Source organism: Eschrichtius robustus, chromosome 6, assembly GCF_028021215.1.
Source record: "Eschrichtius robustus isolate mEscRob2 chromosome 6, mEscRob2.pri, whole genome shotgun sequence".
In the NCBI taxonomy this organism is placed as follows: Eukaryota; Metazoa; Chordata; class Mammalia; order Artiodactyla; family Eschrichtiidae; genus Eschrichtius; species Eschrichtius robustus.
In genome coordinates this window covers 66,761,042-66,777,791 of record NC_090829.1, presented here as the reverse complement: position 1 = coordinate 66,777,791, position 16,750 = coordinate 66,761,042, and positions in this window count along the sequence as shown.

The following is a 16,750-nucleotide window of genomic DNA, read 5'->3' as shown; positions in this document are numbered from 1 at the left end:
AGCTTGATCCTCACACCTGGTTCCTGCCTCGTGGCCTTGAGGGCAGAAACTGAGGAGCTGTTGTTGTGAATCTCAGTAGCACATCTTGCTTCCCATCAACTTTTTCTTCCCCCTCAATGCAGGCACTGACCCTTAGGGTCATGAAGACCCAGTTTCAGTCCCCCTGCAGTAGGCAGGGTTCAGCTTGAATTTGCATTAGATGAAAATGAATTTATCTCTTCCCTTTCAAGGGCACATGTGAGTATTTTATGGTGAGATATTGTCTTAACTCTAAAGAGTGAATTTCAAATAATAATAAGCTCAGATGGTGGCTAAGGTCCTATTATGTGATATCTTCCTGGAACCCCTTAATTTTTACTGCCACCTCTTAAATTGCCTACTAACCTCAGCCTCCATTTCAGGGAAATGTCATTGGCAAATCTCTGCAGATTTTCATTTTGTTTAATTTTACCTAACTGTTCATTCCTTATTCACCCATTTATTTGAGTTGGTAATGAGTAGTTCAAAAAAAAATAGAAAAGCAGAAAGGGAATGCAGTAAAAGTCTCCCTCTTACCCTTTCTTCAGTTTCCTCTTGTCCTCCCCCAAAGCAGCCTGTGTTACCATCTGCTTGTGTATCCTTCTCCTCTCTGATGATTTTATGGAAACCGTTATCAAGGACTTTCCTCATCCAATAGATATAGGTTCAGATTCAGAAAGATGCAAGCTTGTTCAAACAAAAATTTCTAGGGGCAGTTGCTCTCCCAGGTTTGCCTTCCCGGAATGCTGATCCCTGATTCTGGATGTCGGAGAGCCTCACCTGATCCAGGTGTCTATAGAGCAATCCCTGATGTCCTAAAGGACTTTATCATTGGTGTGCTGAGGATGCCTGAGAGCAGCCTCTTGAATGAGATTTAAATACCACCCCCTGCGTGATCTTATAGAAAATGAATCGTACAGAGACTGTACAGTGAGTTCTGTTGCCAAATTAGGAAAGATGTGGTATCCAGGTGGCTAGGGTTGAGGGAAGAGTCCCTGAGGTGTTAACATCCTCTTCTCTGGGGCAGAATTCTCTGGTTCCTCATGGTTTGAACTGGACTGAAATGCCCATCACTTGTTCTAGACTTCTACTTACTGACCACAGAGGAATCGATGCCTGCTCACCCTGGGAATGGAAGCTCCACTAACGCTGCAGCAACTCACCCATCTCATGGGAGCACTTCCTTGCCCACCCATCACACGGGAGCACCACTGGCTCACTGATCGTGCAGGGGCACCATCTTGTTCAGCGATGGTGTTGGAGCTGCTTTTCCTCAGCGAGAATCAGGATTCATCAGTCCTGGCAGCTCTGGTCTCTGCATACTGGTTGCTGGGAAGGTTTTGAAAGACTCTTTGGTGGGAAGACTTCCTGATCCGAGTCCAAACTGAAAATGGATACTCCATTTGCAAAACAGTGACACTTCCAGTGTGGTATCATCAAACATCTCCCAAGCAACAGCAGCCTGGAACATTATTGTTTAACCACTTCTTGCTCAACATTGTGTGGGTTTCACTTACAGAAGGATCTACGTGGTAAGTGAGGTAGGAGCAGGTCAGCACAAACAGAACTATAAATATCTTGATAGAGACAGGTGTATGAAATCGAACTCGGTTGGGAAAACAGACGTAGATAAACAGCTGGATAAGAACACAGGCTTGAACCTACTGAAATACTAAGATGATATAAAAGATAATATTAAAGAAAAAGTTACCTGTGGTTCTTTTATTTTCTGCAACAATTTTTATTTTCCACAGTCCCTTTAATCTTGTCCATGTACAATGCACATTTTTACATAGCTGCAATCCTATCACATATACTATTCAGTCTGTGTTTTTGCTTAATATTGAAAGCACTTACCATATTGCACCAACCTTTATTTTATGGCTGCAGAAGTGCCATTGTGGTGATTCACAATACATTTCTTGTTTATACCTATTGTTTCAATTTTATGTCTCCAGCTGCTTAGTGTTATGGATAATTTGGCAAAGAACATCTTAGGATCCTTTGTGCTTTTGTTGATTTCCTTCAGATCAATTTCATGGAAGGAGATGATTTGGCCAAAGAGTATGGACAGCTTTATGAGGAGTAGCATTCCCTCTGGCACAAGGCTAACTGTGTCGGGCAGCTCTGAGCCTCATACCGATCTTTTTTTTTAAAAGATTTATTTATTATTTATTTATTTATTTTTGGCTGCGTCGGGTCTTAGTTGTGGCACGCGGGATCCTCATTGAGGCACGAGGGATCTTTCGTTGTGGCGTGCGGGCTTCTCTCTTGTTGTGGCGGTGGGTTTTCTCTTCTCTAGTTGTGGCGTGCAGACTCCAGGGTGCCTGGGCTCTGTAGTTGTGGTACACGGGTTCCAGAGCGCGTGGGCTCTGTAGTTGGCAGCACGCAGGCTCTCTAGTTGAGGCGCGTGAGCACAGTAGTTGTGGCACGCAGGCTTAGTTGTCCCGCGGCCTGTGGGATCTTAGTTCCCTGACAAGGGATCGAACCCGTGTCCCTTGCGTTGTAAGGCAGATTCTTTACCACTGGACCACCAAGGAAGTCCCTCATACTAATCTTATTGGCCTGTTGCTCTAAGCCAGTAAATAACATGTCACCTGGCAACTGAGCAGAAGAGCAGAGGTTTATTAGGCCCTGAGGGACTGCACAAGTTCTCTACTTTTGACAGCAGAATATATATGGGTGCCATTCCAGGGGTCTGCTTTATATGCAAAGGTTGTTCATCTGTGGTTGCCATATAAGGGCCTCTGAACCAACCATTGTTTGGGAGCAAAAGCAAACCAGTGCTGAGATCCCTGCTCTTGTACTGTGGCTGCAGGGTGAGGGCTGCATGGGGTATAGAGGTGCAAGTCACTGCATTCTTGGTGTAAGGACACGGTGGGCCTCATCAGTGGCACTAACCAGAGGCACGGCCCTTGGGGCAGATGTCCAATTATGTTCAACCCAGATGTCAGCCGAGGCCCTTGGAGATTTTCTTAAACTTGACCCAAACCCCAATGCCAAGCCTCGTGGGAGCCTCAAATCCATCGCCCTACTTGCGTGAGTGCACACAGTGTATGCCGTCACACCTCGCTCAGCCTCCATGCCCGCTCGCTGGAGTGTGTTATTCAGTTCTGCCCCACATCGGTTCCCGGAGCAAAGCCTGGTTCCTTCCCTGGTCTTCACAACAATCCCCTTGCGCCCAGGCCTTTGTGAATTTGGTAACTTTACTGAAGATGGAGGGTCATGGGGAGGAGTCTCCTCGTGGACTGGGCAGCCTTTTTTTCTCTTTAGCGCCGCCCATCTCTCTTTGTCAACCTCGTGACCCCTGGGCAACACGCAGCTGATTTCCCCCTGTCTTCCTCAGAACAGTTCTCCCACATTCAGGCTCCTTCTGTGCCATCCAGGGAAATACATGTCACTCCCTGAAAGGGATTCTGCTGGATAAGATTCCTCTGTCCATTGTCAGTACCATGGCCTTGCAGGAAGCTGGCAAGTGTGGAGTTTTATTTTGCTTTGTTTTTTAAAATGAGATAAAACTTCACACAGGGAAGAGGTGTTTGCAGGGTACTTTATAGATATCTAATTCAGGTCTCCCAGTGACCTTGACAGGTGATCAATTGGACAGGCATTCTCATCCTGACTTAGAAGTGTGGAAACTGTGGCAAGGAGAGGGGAAAGACCTGTCTTAGGTCACTCAGTTGACTATCTGATGAGCTGAAACTGGAAGCCAGATCTCCCCTGGGCTCAGTGAGTGGTCCTTTTTCACATCACGCTGCCCAGCCATCTGTTTGGGCACCTCATGGAGCTTTAGCCATGGCAGGCATCGATAAATGCCCATTCACTTTGCCATCGCCTTGTGCCTGCCTTTAAAGAGTGCAGAGAGAAAGGCGTATGAATAAATTGAGGGACTTCTTATTACCCCAGTACCAACTTAGTTAAAACCAGGTGTGATAGACCAAATATGGCATATACATACAAAGGAATATTACTTAGCCACAAAAAGGAGTGAAGTGCTGACACATGCTACAACATGGCTAGATCTCAAACACATGATACTAAGTGAAAGAAGCAAGACCCAAAAGGCCACATATTCAAAGATTCCATTTATACAAAGGGTCCAGAAAAGGCAAATCCATAGAGACAGAAAACTGGTGGTTGCCATTCTGGGCCGGGGTGTGTGTGTGTGTGTGGAATTGATGACTGAATAGGTATGAGGTTTTCTCTGGGGGCGGTGAAAATATCTTGGAACTAGATGGAGGTGATGGTTGCACCATACTGTGAATCTACTAAATGCCTCTCAGTTGTAGACTTTCATTTGATGTTATGTGACTTTTACTTCAATTTTCAAAAAAAGGAAAACCAAGCCAGCAAATAAAAGCCAGGTGTGAATTTCATCTCCCCGTCTTCTGCTCTCTACTTCCTTGCCTGGTTCCATGTTGTGATGTTCCCTCCCTGCACGAGGAATGAACATGCAGACACAATTCTCAATTCTGTCACTTATCAGCTGTGTGGCCTTGAATAGTTTATGCCTCTCTCTGGACCTCAGCCTCCCGATCTCCAAGATGAGGAGAATGACTCAGATTTTACCCAAAGTGCCTCCTGGGTCAGCTTCTGGGATCTGGAGGGAAGAAAGGGGATGAAATTCACTGAGGGGAGGGAGGCATCCTCTGAGTTTCTTTTGAACCTTTCTCTTCTCAGCTAGTGGAGTGCGGTGACTTTCAATTTCCTCTGTCCTCGGGCACCAGGGAAAGAGTCACAGAGATAACAGCCTTGGCCCCTGACCTGGCTGGCACCGATCGGGCTCCCACCATGCTTCATTGAGCAACGTGAGCCCCTCGGTAATCCTGTTAAGCCGCTGGGGCTGTGAGTCATTTCCATACCACCCAAGCACCTTTCTGTCCCGAGGAGGAGAGGCTCTCCAGCCAGAACGATAAGACTTGACCTGCAGCAACATTCTAAACATAAATTGGAGCTTTTAACTGGGCTGTGACTTGGAAACCCATCATGCCTAAATTAGTGTTTAGAAGAGCTCAAGCTGTGCTCATTTGTTTACTTATGACCCCTTTTCTGAGCCTCTGTGACATCCCAAGCCCTGTGCTAAGCTTCAGGAAGACACAGCTATATCTGAGCCTCTGTCTTCAAGAAATTCAAGGACCTCTGGGAGAGACAGACTTGTAAACAGGGGGGAAATGTAGCAGTACAAAGGCAGGGGAAAAAAATGTAAAATAGGACAGGGAGCAGTCCAGAGGAGAGAAGCATTACCTCTGGGGGTGGAGGGAGGGCTGGGGTGGAAGGTCAAGGAAAGTCTTTACAGATGCGGGGACACCTAGGCTGGGTTTTGAAGGATGAGGTGGGCTTCCCTGTTCCAGTGGGGCTCCAAGGGAGCGTGATGTTTAAAGCGGTGCCTGAGCGGGGAGACGTGTTTTGTCACTGTCCGTGTTTAGAATTGCCAGTGCAAGGTGCCAATAAAAAGAAGGCTACATTTTAGTTGGTTTTATTACTGATTTTAAATTCCTACAAACAGTGCACCCCCTTATTGCCTAGTCTGAGCCAGATTGCTCTTTCCCTCACTACTACCAGGCATACAAGGTTGGGAAGGGCATTCAAAACAGTGGGAACAGAATGTACCCAAAGCCCAGAAGTATGAAACTTGAGAATATATTAGTGGAATGGCAAGCAATTTGGTAGGATGGGACATGGCGTATTTGGAGAAGGAGACCTGGAGATGAACTGAAAATGAAGCCTCTTTCCTTGCCGGCCCAAATTACTGTATTACGCCTGGGTTTTATCCTAGAAGGCAATGGGGAGCCACAGACGGTTGTAAGCAGGAGCACGATATAATCGCCTCTTTTGTTGATGTAGCACTTTGACAGCTGATAGGATAGGATGGAAATGAGGATGGAGGAAGGAGACTGGTTGGGAAGCCCTTGCTGTCATCTGGGAGAGAAGATGAGGATTATATCAAAGCTGGGTCCCGAGGGGAGAAGCAGAAGATGGGCTCTAGGGATATGTAGAAACTCAACTCCAAAGGCGTAGAGTCTGATTGGAGGTGTGGATGGGAGAACGAAGGTCTAAATGATGACTCCGACTTCTCTTCCCATGCAAATGTCAGAGTTGGAGGGATGTTCAGGACCACCCACTCAACTGCTGTGGGCCAAGGAAGGGTAAGGTACTTACCATCCAAGCTCTTGAGTCATTGGTGGAGTCAGTGGGAATCCCTGTCTCTAAAGCCCCTGTTGCAGGGCTCTCTTCCACTGTGGCAGCCCTCCTGTTGCCTTGACTCTGCCCTCCACCCACCTCTGCTGGCTGAGCAGTGCACTGGACAGGCCTGCGTTCCCGCCCAGATGCTGCCCACAGGACAGAGTGACCTCCAGGAAGACCCTCCCTTCTTTGAGTCTCTGTCTTCCCATCCCCCAATGAAAGGCCTGCAAATGTGTGGTGTCTCCATTTTTGTTCTCTTGCTTTCTGGTTTTTGAGTTTTTATTTTGCTACAGTCCGTGGCCATTTCCTCTTGCGTTACATTAAGCCCACTTCACTCATTTATACTCTCTGCTTGGACCTGTGGGCATTTGTGCCTGGGAGTCCCTGGGCTGGATCGCCTCCCAAGCCTCTCCGTCTTATCTCTAGCAATCTGGGCTTGTCCGGGTAGAGGATATGGTTTTCCAGAGCTGGACCTCCTCTCTGGCTCAGAAAGGCTACCTCCTTCTCTTCTGTGGCTCCCCCTGGGTTCTCTACCCCTAGAGCAAAGTCACCGAATGCAGGTGGTGTGGATCTGTAACTGTGTCTGCTGGGCCCAGCGTAGCTCTGACCAAGCTTGCTCAGGAGGAAACAGCTTTGGGGCCTGTGATCTGTGAAGACAGGGTCCTCAGTGTAGATGAGCCCAGCTTGCCTGCTCTCTTGGGGCGTCACAGTCTCTTGGGTCAGGTGCCTTAGAGGCAGATCTCAAGGAGAGAAAGTGGCTCAGGTGGGCTTCCTCATCTAAACTTCTTCCTCCCCCTTCCTGCCCCTCCCTTCCCAAGTGGCAGGAGAGTCAGAATGCAGGGAGGGGTGAGGGTTCCCAGAGGCCCTGGGGCCACCCTGGCAGCCAATGCAGGATCACTTCTTCGGCTTTCCTGTCCTTTAGTCTCTTAGCCTCACTTGAACACTTTATATACTTCATGTGTGCCTGTTTGGGGCATCTTGTCCTGTCCTCGTTTAGAACTGTCTTCCAGATGAAACTGCCTTCTTGTAACTCCCAGTGACTGGTCCTCTTAGAACGTACCAGATCCCTCTCTGGCAAGACCGTCTTTTGAATGTATGAAAAAAAAGATTTTATACTCTACTCCCATCCAACTCCTTTCTCTTCTGCAGGTTATCACACCTCTTATGTCATGTAGTTGCCATACTCTTGGAATGTGGTGCTTCCATAAGGCAAAGATTCCAGATATGGGTTAAATAACTTCTGAAACAAACAAACCAGAAATGCCAGTGGCCTAACACAAAGGAAGTGTACTTCTCCATATATAACTGGTCCTGGTCAGTGGGTGGTCTTCTTCCACATGGTGATTCAGGGTTCCAGGTCCCTGCTAACTTGGATCTCCATCATCCCCTCCCCACTGCCAGGGACAGAAAGGGAGGGTGGAGAGGGCACAGAGACCCCCCCCTGGAAGGGCATCTCTAGCCCTCCACTCTCATTCCATTGGTGAGAGCCAGTCACGTGGTCTCACCTCATACTCACATGAACTGGGAACTACAGTCCCCAGCTGGTCTGCTGTCCCTTGGAGACAAATTTATGAGGGGGAGTGGGAAGGTGGGGGACACCTAGAGGGCAGCAGGCCACCTTGGCCACACCTGAGTCACTCTTCTGCCTCTCACTTCTGAGCACCCAGCTTGGGGGACATGTTAGAGGCTGAGAATGGGGCCCCCTCTTGTTTCTAATTGGTAAACAGTGTTTTCCTGAACTTCAGTTCTGCAAACACCACTTTGGAGACTTTGGGTGTATTTGCATAACACCTGTACTGTAATTGACATAATATTCTCTTTAAATCGATTCACTTTTTAATTTAGTTTCACCTGAATAATATATCTAGGAAATCATCGTTTTGATGTGCTAATTATATTTTTCCTAATATACTCTGAAATAAATTTATAGTTACTCCAGTAAAAATACTTGCACATATACCACCCCAAATATTTGCACACACAGGTAGTATGCATTGCACATTTGGGGAAATATGATGATTGAGTCTGTATAAAACCCTCCATGATCTAGCCCTAGACTTTCTCTCTGACTTCATGTTCTGCCCCTTCCCACAACCCTCCATGTCCACAGATTTTTTTAGTTCCTCAAACCTGCCAAGCTCATTCCTACCTCAGGGCCTTTGCACCGTCTGCTATCTCTGTAAGGAGCACTCCCCCCACCACCCTCACATCTGCACATGTCTGACTCTTTCTAGATATTAAAGTATTAGCTCAGATGGCTCTTCCACAGGGAAAGACCTAGTCTAGCTGTCTCACACCCTAGTCCACTCCACCCTTCAAAGTCACTCCTTGTGTCAGGCCCTTCAAAGCACTTTTCAAGATCTGACATGCTCTGTTTATTTGTTTGCTGATTGATTTACTGTTTCTCTGTGCCCAGTAACATGTAGACTCTGTAAATGCAGGGATTTTTTTTCTATTCTATTAACCCCGCTTTCCCAGCACTTAGCACTGGGCCTGACACATAATACATGCTCCATAAATATTTGTTACATGAATAAAAACTGTAGAAAATAGACACATAGGTCACTAGTCAAATGAGATCTAAAATACAATTTTATCAACTGCTTGGCAATCCCTGATATGCATCTCGTCAACTGCTGGAGAAGGCAGCTTGGAGGTGAGGCCACCATGACGTCTCCAATTCCATCCCTGCAATTCACAGGTGTGCTGGTCACCTGACTTGCTCACCCAGCCACAGAGAGAGAAGCTGGACAAGGGAGAGCTGAAGAGCCAGACGCACCCCTAGAAGACACTTGCAGCAAGGAGGCAAGAGGTGAGGAGAGAACAGGCCAAGGACCAATCACCCCTGCTTGGGGCCGTGAGCAGCCATGGTGGCTCAGAGAGCCTGCCCACTGGAGCACGTGGTCCAGAGGCCATCAACCTCCACCAGATTGGCTCCTGCCCCTACTCCTTGGTGTGTGTGTGTGGCGGCACTAGTGGGGCTGGAGATGGAGGTGGGGTGTAAATAAGGGATGTTGAAAAACCTGAAAGTGCCCAATCCACACCCTTAAATGGGACCTGGGATCTGGGAGTGAAAGTCTCCTTTCTTTATGAAGAGAGTGGTCATAGTTTTCCTTGCAAAAGGAGTCAGTCCACAAAAGAAATCCAAGTTGCGGGAAAAGGTCAACGTTTCCATCTCCTCACCTCTCCGGAAGTACGTTTGTCACGGATGCCGTGATGCACCTGCCTGACCCCCCTTCAGAACCAAGGTGCTCATTCCTGCCACTCAATGCTGCTGGATCACAGCTGAGTCTCTTCCCAGGAATCGTCCTAGACCAAAGGGAGCTGCCTTACTCAAGGTAATACTCCCACCCCGGGGACAGTTCACATTCAATGTGGGGTACAAAGTCCTGGCCCTTTGCCTCGACTGAGGACAATTCTGAAGGGCCAAGCCAGTTTTAGACCAACCTTGTCTGCTGTCCAATCCTCTCCTTCTATCCAATCCTGCTTCCTTCTCATTCCCAATAGACTCCTTGCTTCCCAGATCTTGGAGTCTCTTCCCAGGGAACCCTAGGACAACATGGGTCAAACCCTAGTTGGCTCTGTCCTGCACCATCAGTTGCCCTATTGCCTAAGTGAGAACTAATTTCTCACCAAGTCTTTTATTAGATTTGCTTCCTGTACTTGAAGTTGAGACAAGCCACATACAAACAAATGACATGTGGGTGTGCCTAAGAGAATGGTGGTCATTCCCTTAAAACTACTCAAGACAATAAAGGTTAAAATTAAAGGAAGGCGATAAAAATAAAGTAAAGTAATATTTCTAGAGCGGTTGACATTTTCCAAATATGTTTCACATGAAGCACTGGACTCTGTTTATGTTCTGCCCCATTTGCGTGGCCCCACCTGTTCCCCCTGGGCCCTCCACATACTCAGGGAAGAGCCCCTGTGTGTCCTACCTCCACCAGTTTTCTCAGACACCCTCACCCTGTCAGGCTGGGCCTGAGCTTGGACGTGACCTCAACCACACTCAGTGCATGGGACCCCCCACTGTCGCAGCTCCAGTGCCCAGGACCCACCAGACAGGACCATGTAAGCTTGTCTCCTCTCATGGTGTCTAGATGTAAATGATGAGTCAGATCTTGGATCCCCAGTGGCTGCCCAGAGGAATGGGGTGATACCACCTGGAAATCCAGGAAAGCTCGTTCTCCATGGGGTGAAGTTTGACTGTCTAGAGACTGGTAACTGTTATACTCTCACCCTTCCGCTGTCCCCTCCTTGCCCCAACAATGGACGCCTAACAGAGGTTCTATCTGTCCTACCCAAGGACGTCTCACCAAATAGCACTGGCCGCATGATCTGGCGATGCTGTGGCCAGTGTGGTGCTCACCTTCGTGGACTTGTTTCCCCTCCTTTCTGCCTCACTTCTCTTTTCACCTCTTGCTACCCTGAGATTACAACCCCTCAGGAAAGCATCAGCATGTAAGCTACATGTAAGCTTTGCTTTGCGTATTTCTCCCTAGACAACCCAGATGAAGACATGGCATTTGCTTATTTGATTGATTTTCACAAAAAGTCATTCTATGGGGGTAGGAATTCTTACTGCCATCTTTCAGTTGAGTAAACTAGAGTTAAAATGAACTACTCAAGACCAAAGCTACACAGTAAGTGGCAGATCAGGATGCAGTCTACCTGTTTCGTCTCCACATTGGGTGTTTTTCTTACACTTGAATGTAAGTTTCCATTAAGAGTTACAAGAACCAGTTAACTATTTCTTTTCCTGTAAAGATGGTGTCTAGGGAGGAGGTGGGGCAGTAATTACTAGAAAGTGGATTATTGAAGAGCCTCCTGAAAGGATGAGTTGAGGTGAGAGGCCCATAGACTCTGGCTAGCTTTTACTTTCCATAGGTTCAAGGTCAAATGTATACAGTTTGGACCGATGAGAGTACAGAGAACAGTGTTGTCAGGTGTATTAGTTCCCCAGGGCTTCCTTAACAAATTACCATAACTTGGGTGACTTAACATCAGAAACGTATCCTTTCACAATTCTGGAGGTCAGAAGTCTCAAATCAAGGTATCGGCAGGACCATGATTCTTCAGGAGGCTCTAGGGGAGAACCTCTCCCTTGCTTCTTACAGCTCCTGCTGGTCGTCCGTAATCCTGGACTTGTTGGTTGAATCTCTCTCTGCTCAGTCTTTGTATGGCCTTTCTTCTGTGTGTCTGCATTATCTTCCTTTGCCTTTCTCTTATAAGGACACTTGTGATGGCATTTAAGGCCCTCACGGGTAATCCAGGGTAATCTCATCTCAGTATGCTTAATTTAATTACATCTGCAAAGACTCTTTTCCCAAAAAGGTAACATTTATAAATTCCAGGCATTAGGACTTAGTATTTCTGGGTGGCCATTATTCAGTCAACTACACTATATGAGGCCACTTTGCCTGGAGACATCAGTGTGTGCTTAAACATGCTTAAAGACAGTTCTGAGTGTTCCTCTACATTACACTATTTGTCTTATCCACTGGCACAGTGGAGGAGTAATCGGGGTGGTAGAGGTGGCCGAACCTGAGCTGTCTGCGTATTCAGCAGTGAGCTGGAAGGGGCACCAGACTGGAATTTGCCCTGCCCCTCCCTCCTAGCCTTAGTTATGGGAAAAGGTCTCTCAGATATTGTCAAGATGGTGACACAATTCCCCTACTGCTGGGATCGTGGAGGACACTGGGCTGTATTGCTTGTGTTTGAATTCTCAGTTGCCATCAATCACCCTGATCCAAAGTGTATATTTTGCAGAACTATCTCATGGCAAGTTTTGGAGGAAAGACTCCTCCTAATCGCAAGTATTTGCAGTACTTGACCTCTTTGCACTTTGGCCAGTGATGTTGAAAATGGGTCATGTGCTGCCCTGAGGGACCCTACAGACATGTCTGTTTGGAGGGTTTACTGGCCATGTCATCTTCTTAGGCATCTCGTGGAAAGGACAGAGGTGCTGAAAGGAAAAGAACATGCTGTGCCTGACAGAGGGCCAGATGCCATGCACAGAAAGTCTTCACAAATCCCAGCTTCCTTCTTTTGTTTATTCTCAGGCAGCTTCTATTCCTAGCTTGTTGAATGTTGTTTTTTTTTTAAATCAGGAAATTGTGTTGGATTTTGTTAAATGCTTTTTCTGTGTATTTTGAAATGATCACCTTTTTTGTTCTTTATTCTATTAACATGGTGCATTGATTTTCATATGTCGAACTAACTTTCCATCCCTGGGATATATCCCGCTTGGTCATGGTGTATAATCCTTTTTATGTGTTGCTCAAGTCTCTCTTTCTCTTATATCTTCCATATTTTTTTCCATTGATTTCTTTCCTTTAGCTGATAAACTTGCTCACATTTCTTTCATAATAACAGAGAACAAAACAAACTTACCTCATGGGCTCTATGCCCCCAAACTACTGTCTTCTCTCTCTTCTTCCATTTTTATTCAAGTTTTGGAAAGGGTTGTTCTCTTTCTGGCTTAATATTGATTTGTAACTTAATCATAATGGAAACTGCTTTCGTTAAGATCAGGAAGGACTTTCTAACTACCGAAGTCCTTATTTTACCAGACTTACATATCATTCTCCAGTTTCCTACTTCCTTCTTCTTTGAAACTTTCAAATTCCTGGTTTTCTTTGTATCTTTTTGATTATAGTGTCTTGCTCTCCTTTGTGGGCACTTTCTCCCCTGCTTATAAAATAGTGGTATTCCTTAATGTTCTGTCTTTAGTTCACTTCTCTTCTCACTTTATACCTTGTCTGGGAAAACTTACAGATACTCATCACTTTTATTATCATCTGCATGCTAATGAGTACTGAATTGTTACCTTTTCTTGGATCCAGCCAGGTATATTCAAACAACACCTCCTGGACATCGCCACTTGAAAGTTCCACAGGATTGTCAAATATAAGAGGTCAAAACAAAACTTTGAAACCTTCTTATCCTGCCTAACGTGTCCTTCTTCCAGCCTGAGGCAAATCTCTGGAATTTAGGGAAATTTCAATGGCTTCCTAAACGAGGTGAGGATTGCCTTAGTTTACCAAGGCAGGTTGGCAGTTCTGCCTTTTCATTGGTGTGAGATGCTGGGCAGCAGAAAGAGAGAATTCAACATTTTACCCTAACTTCAGAGAGCTTTTAGTCTTAGGTAAGAGACAGGAAGAGACACAGCTGACTTTATTCCAAGGCAGGTTAAGAAAGAGAAACAAAAATGAATGATAATAGGAGATCAAAGGAGAATGAGCTTGAGTCTGCCTGGGAAGGTAGCAGATGGGAGTGGGGAGACCTCCCAGACAGAGATGGTGATTCTGAACTGAGACAGGAAGGTGAGCGGGACTTAGACGTGCAGGAAGGTAGAGAATTGGCTGAGCTTTCATAGGGGATAAATCCAGTATGTTCAGGGAGGAGCATATGGTTTGATGTGTCTGGTGGGAGATTGAAAAAGTAGCAGGTAAAAAAAAAAAAAAAAAAAAGTAGCAGGTATCCAGGTGAGGGCCAGAATTTGAAGGGTCTTGAATGGCCCCATGGAGAATTTGAGATTTTATTCTGTAGACAGGAGAGATTCATTAAAGCTGTTAGGCAGTGTGGTGTCAGGGTCTGAGCCATATTCCGGGAACACTCAAAGAGTCCTATGCATCTAGAGTTTACATGCATCTAAAGTTATTCTTGGGCCTCTCAGAGTTAGTGATGTGAAAAAGGTCTTGAGAAGTCACCTGTCCTTGTTATTGCTCTGGAAGGTGTGGTTCTTATATTTAAAAATAGGAAAATAATGAAGCTGCATTGGACATTAGCCTTTGAAAGATTGACCATCTCTGCCCAGGGGCTCTTCCTCCCCACACTCTTCTGGCACTGTGTCCTGAAGTGCCACTGAAATGTGTGTCACTATTTTCCGAGGGCGGTAGGAAAATATATGTGAGACAAACAGGAACAAAAGAGGCCCAAAGAAAAACCCACCAACAGCCATACATGGCAGGTGTACTGACTCTTCCTCATTCAACAGCCTTCCCCCACCCTCCCACCCTGTAAAGTTGCTGAGGTCAAAGCAGAACATGTACAAAGAGGGGCTTCCTCAGGGTATAAAGCACAAAACTCTTTGTATGCTTCATAACCTCCAGGGCTCCCTCTTCCTTAAAGACTCCTAGTTCTTCCCCAATAGGAAGAGATCTCTCCCTTCTCTGCTTTCACAAGACACTCTGATATCTGTGAAGTTCTCATGGCATTTGTTCCTGACTGCTGTGAACCCAAGAACAGGACTGTGTCATCCATCACTGTATACTCCATGGCGTTCGGGCTCCTTAGGGCAGTGATCTGCAAATGTGCGCAGCCTTGGGGGATGTAAACAACAATCTTTTGGAGAGTGGGAAGAAAGTATTAGAACTTCATTTATGCTTATTTCTAATCCAAGATAAGCAAGAAATCAAACTTTATTATTCTTTAATATATAGATCGACAAGAGTATGTAGATACAAAATACAAATAAATAAATAATAAATGAGGAAAGCTCAAAAAATTTTGTTGTTGAGATTTGATTAAGAAAATGGGATCACAGCTCTAGGTGCTGAATTAATGATTGTTGCATGAAATAACTCTAAAGTATTTGACGATGAATAGGAAATTTATTGCCAAAGAAGAACCTGGGTCATTAATTTATTCATTTATTCTTGTCAACAAACAGATACAAGCATTACATAGTGCCTTTTATGTACCAGGCAATGTGCCAGACTCTGTGGGTTGTTTTGTTGTTCAAAGATGAATACAACATATGTACGAATACTTTGAAGAAGTTTTAAATCCACATAATATAATAGAATGGGAGCGAGGTTACAGGGGAGCATATGGGGAAATGGGCACCTTTGTCTCTTCAAAGATCTTTGAAAAGTCCATACATTGACCCAGCAAGTCTACTTCTAAAAATATATCTAAAGTATAATTAAGGATTCGTGCAAATATTTAGCTACAAGAGTGATTATCACAGCATCATTTCTTTTTTTTTTATGTATATGTATTTTTAATTTTAATAAGATTATCAGATTGCCTTCACAAAAAGGTTGTCACAATTTCCAATTCTACTAACAATACACGAGTCCTCTTTCCCCTGTATTCCACCAACAATAGATATTAGGAGCTTTATAGTTTTTGCAAGGCTGTTTGGTATAAAGTAATACCTACTACTTGATTTTTCATATCCCTATGAGTGAATTTGTACATATTTTTGTGTGGTTTTCTTTTTTATGGGGGGAGGGAAATGATGGTATTTGATTTGCTGTTCTCTAAATTGACTTTAATACTTTTTGCCTATTTTTTTTGAGTTATTTTCTCCTTGTCAGTTTGAAAGATATCTTTATTATATATAATAGCTATCTTAATAGCTATATATTATATATATTATAACTATTAAGTTATATTTTTATTATATTTTTCTCCAAATCTAGTATTGATTATTGACTTTAACTTTTCTTGCTGTGCATTTTTTTTCTTTTTTTTTAACATCTTTATTGGAGTATAATTGCTTTACAATGGTGTGTTAGTTTCTGCTGTATAACAAAGTGAATCAGCTATACATATACATATATCCCCATATCTCCACCTTCTTGTGTCTCCCTCCCACCCTCCTTATTCCACCCCTCTAGGTGGACGCAAAGCACCGAGCTGATCTCCCTGTGCTATGCGGCTTCTTCCCACTAGCTATCTATTTTACATTTGGTAGTGTATATAAGTCCATGCCACTCTCTCACTTTGTCCCAGCTTACCCTTCTCTCTCCCCGTGTCCTCAAGTCCATTCTCTCCGTCTGCGTCTTTATTCTTGTCCTGCCCCTAGGTTCTTCAGAACCTTTTTTTTTTTTTAGATTCCACATATATGTGTTAGCATACGATATTTGTTTTTCTCTTTCTGACTTACTTCACTCTGTATGACAGTCTCTAGGTCCATCCACCTCACTACAAATAACTCAATTTCATTTCTTTTTATGGCTGAGTAATATTCCATTGTATATATGTGCCACATCTTCTTTATCCATTCATCTGTCGATGGACACTTAGGTTGCTTCCATGACCTGGCTATTGTAAATAGTGCTGCAATGAACATTGTGGGACATGACTCTTTTTGAATTACAGTTTTCTCTGGGTATATGCCCAGTAGTGGGATTGCTGGGGTGTATGGTAGTTCTATTTTTAGTGTTTTAAGGAACCTCCATACTGTTCTCCATAGTGGCTGCATCAATTTACATTCCCACCAACAGTTCAAGAGGGTTCCCTTTTCTCCACACCCTCTCCAGCATTTATTGTTTGTAGATTTTTTGATGATGGCCATTCTGACTGGTGTGAGGTGATACGTCATTGTAGTTTTGATTTGCATTTCTCTAATGATTAGTGATGTTGAACATCCTTTCATGTGTTTGTTGGCAATCTGTATATCTTCTTTGGAGAAATGTCTATTTAGGTCTTTTGCCCATTTTTGGATTGGGTTGTTTGTTTTTTTGATATTGAGCTGCATGAGCTGTTTATATATTTTGGAGATTAATCCTTTGCCAGTTGCTTCATTTGCAAATAT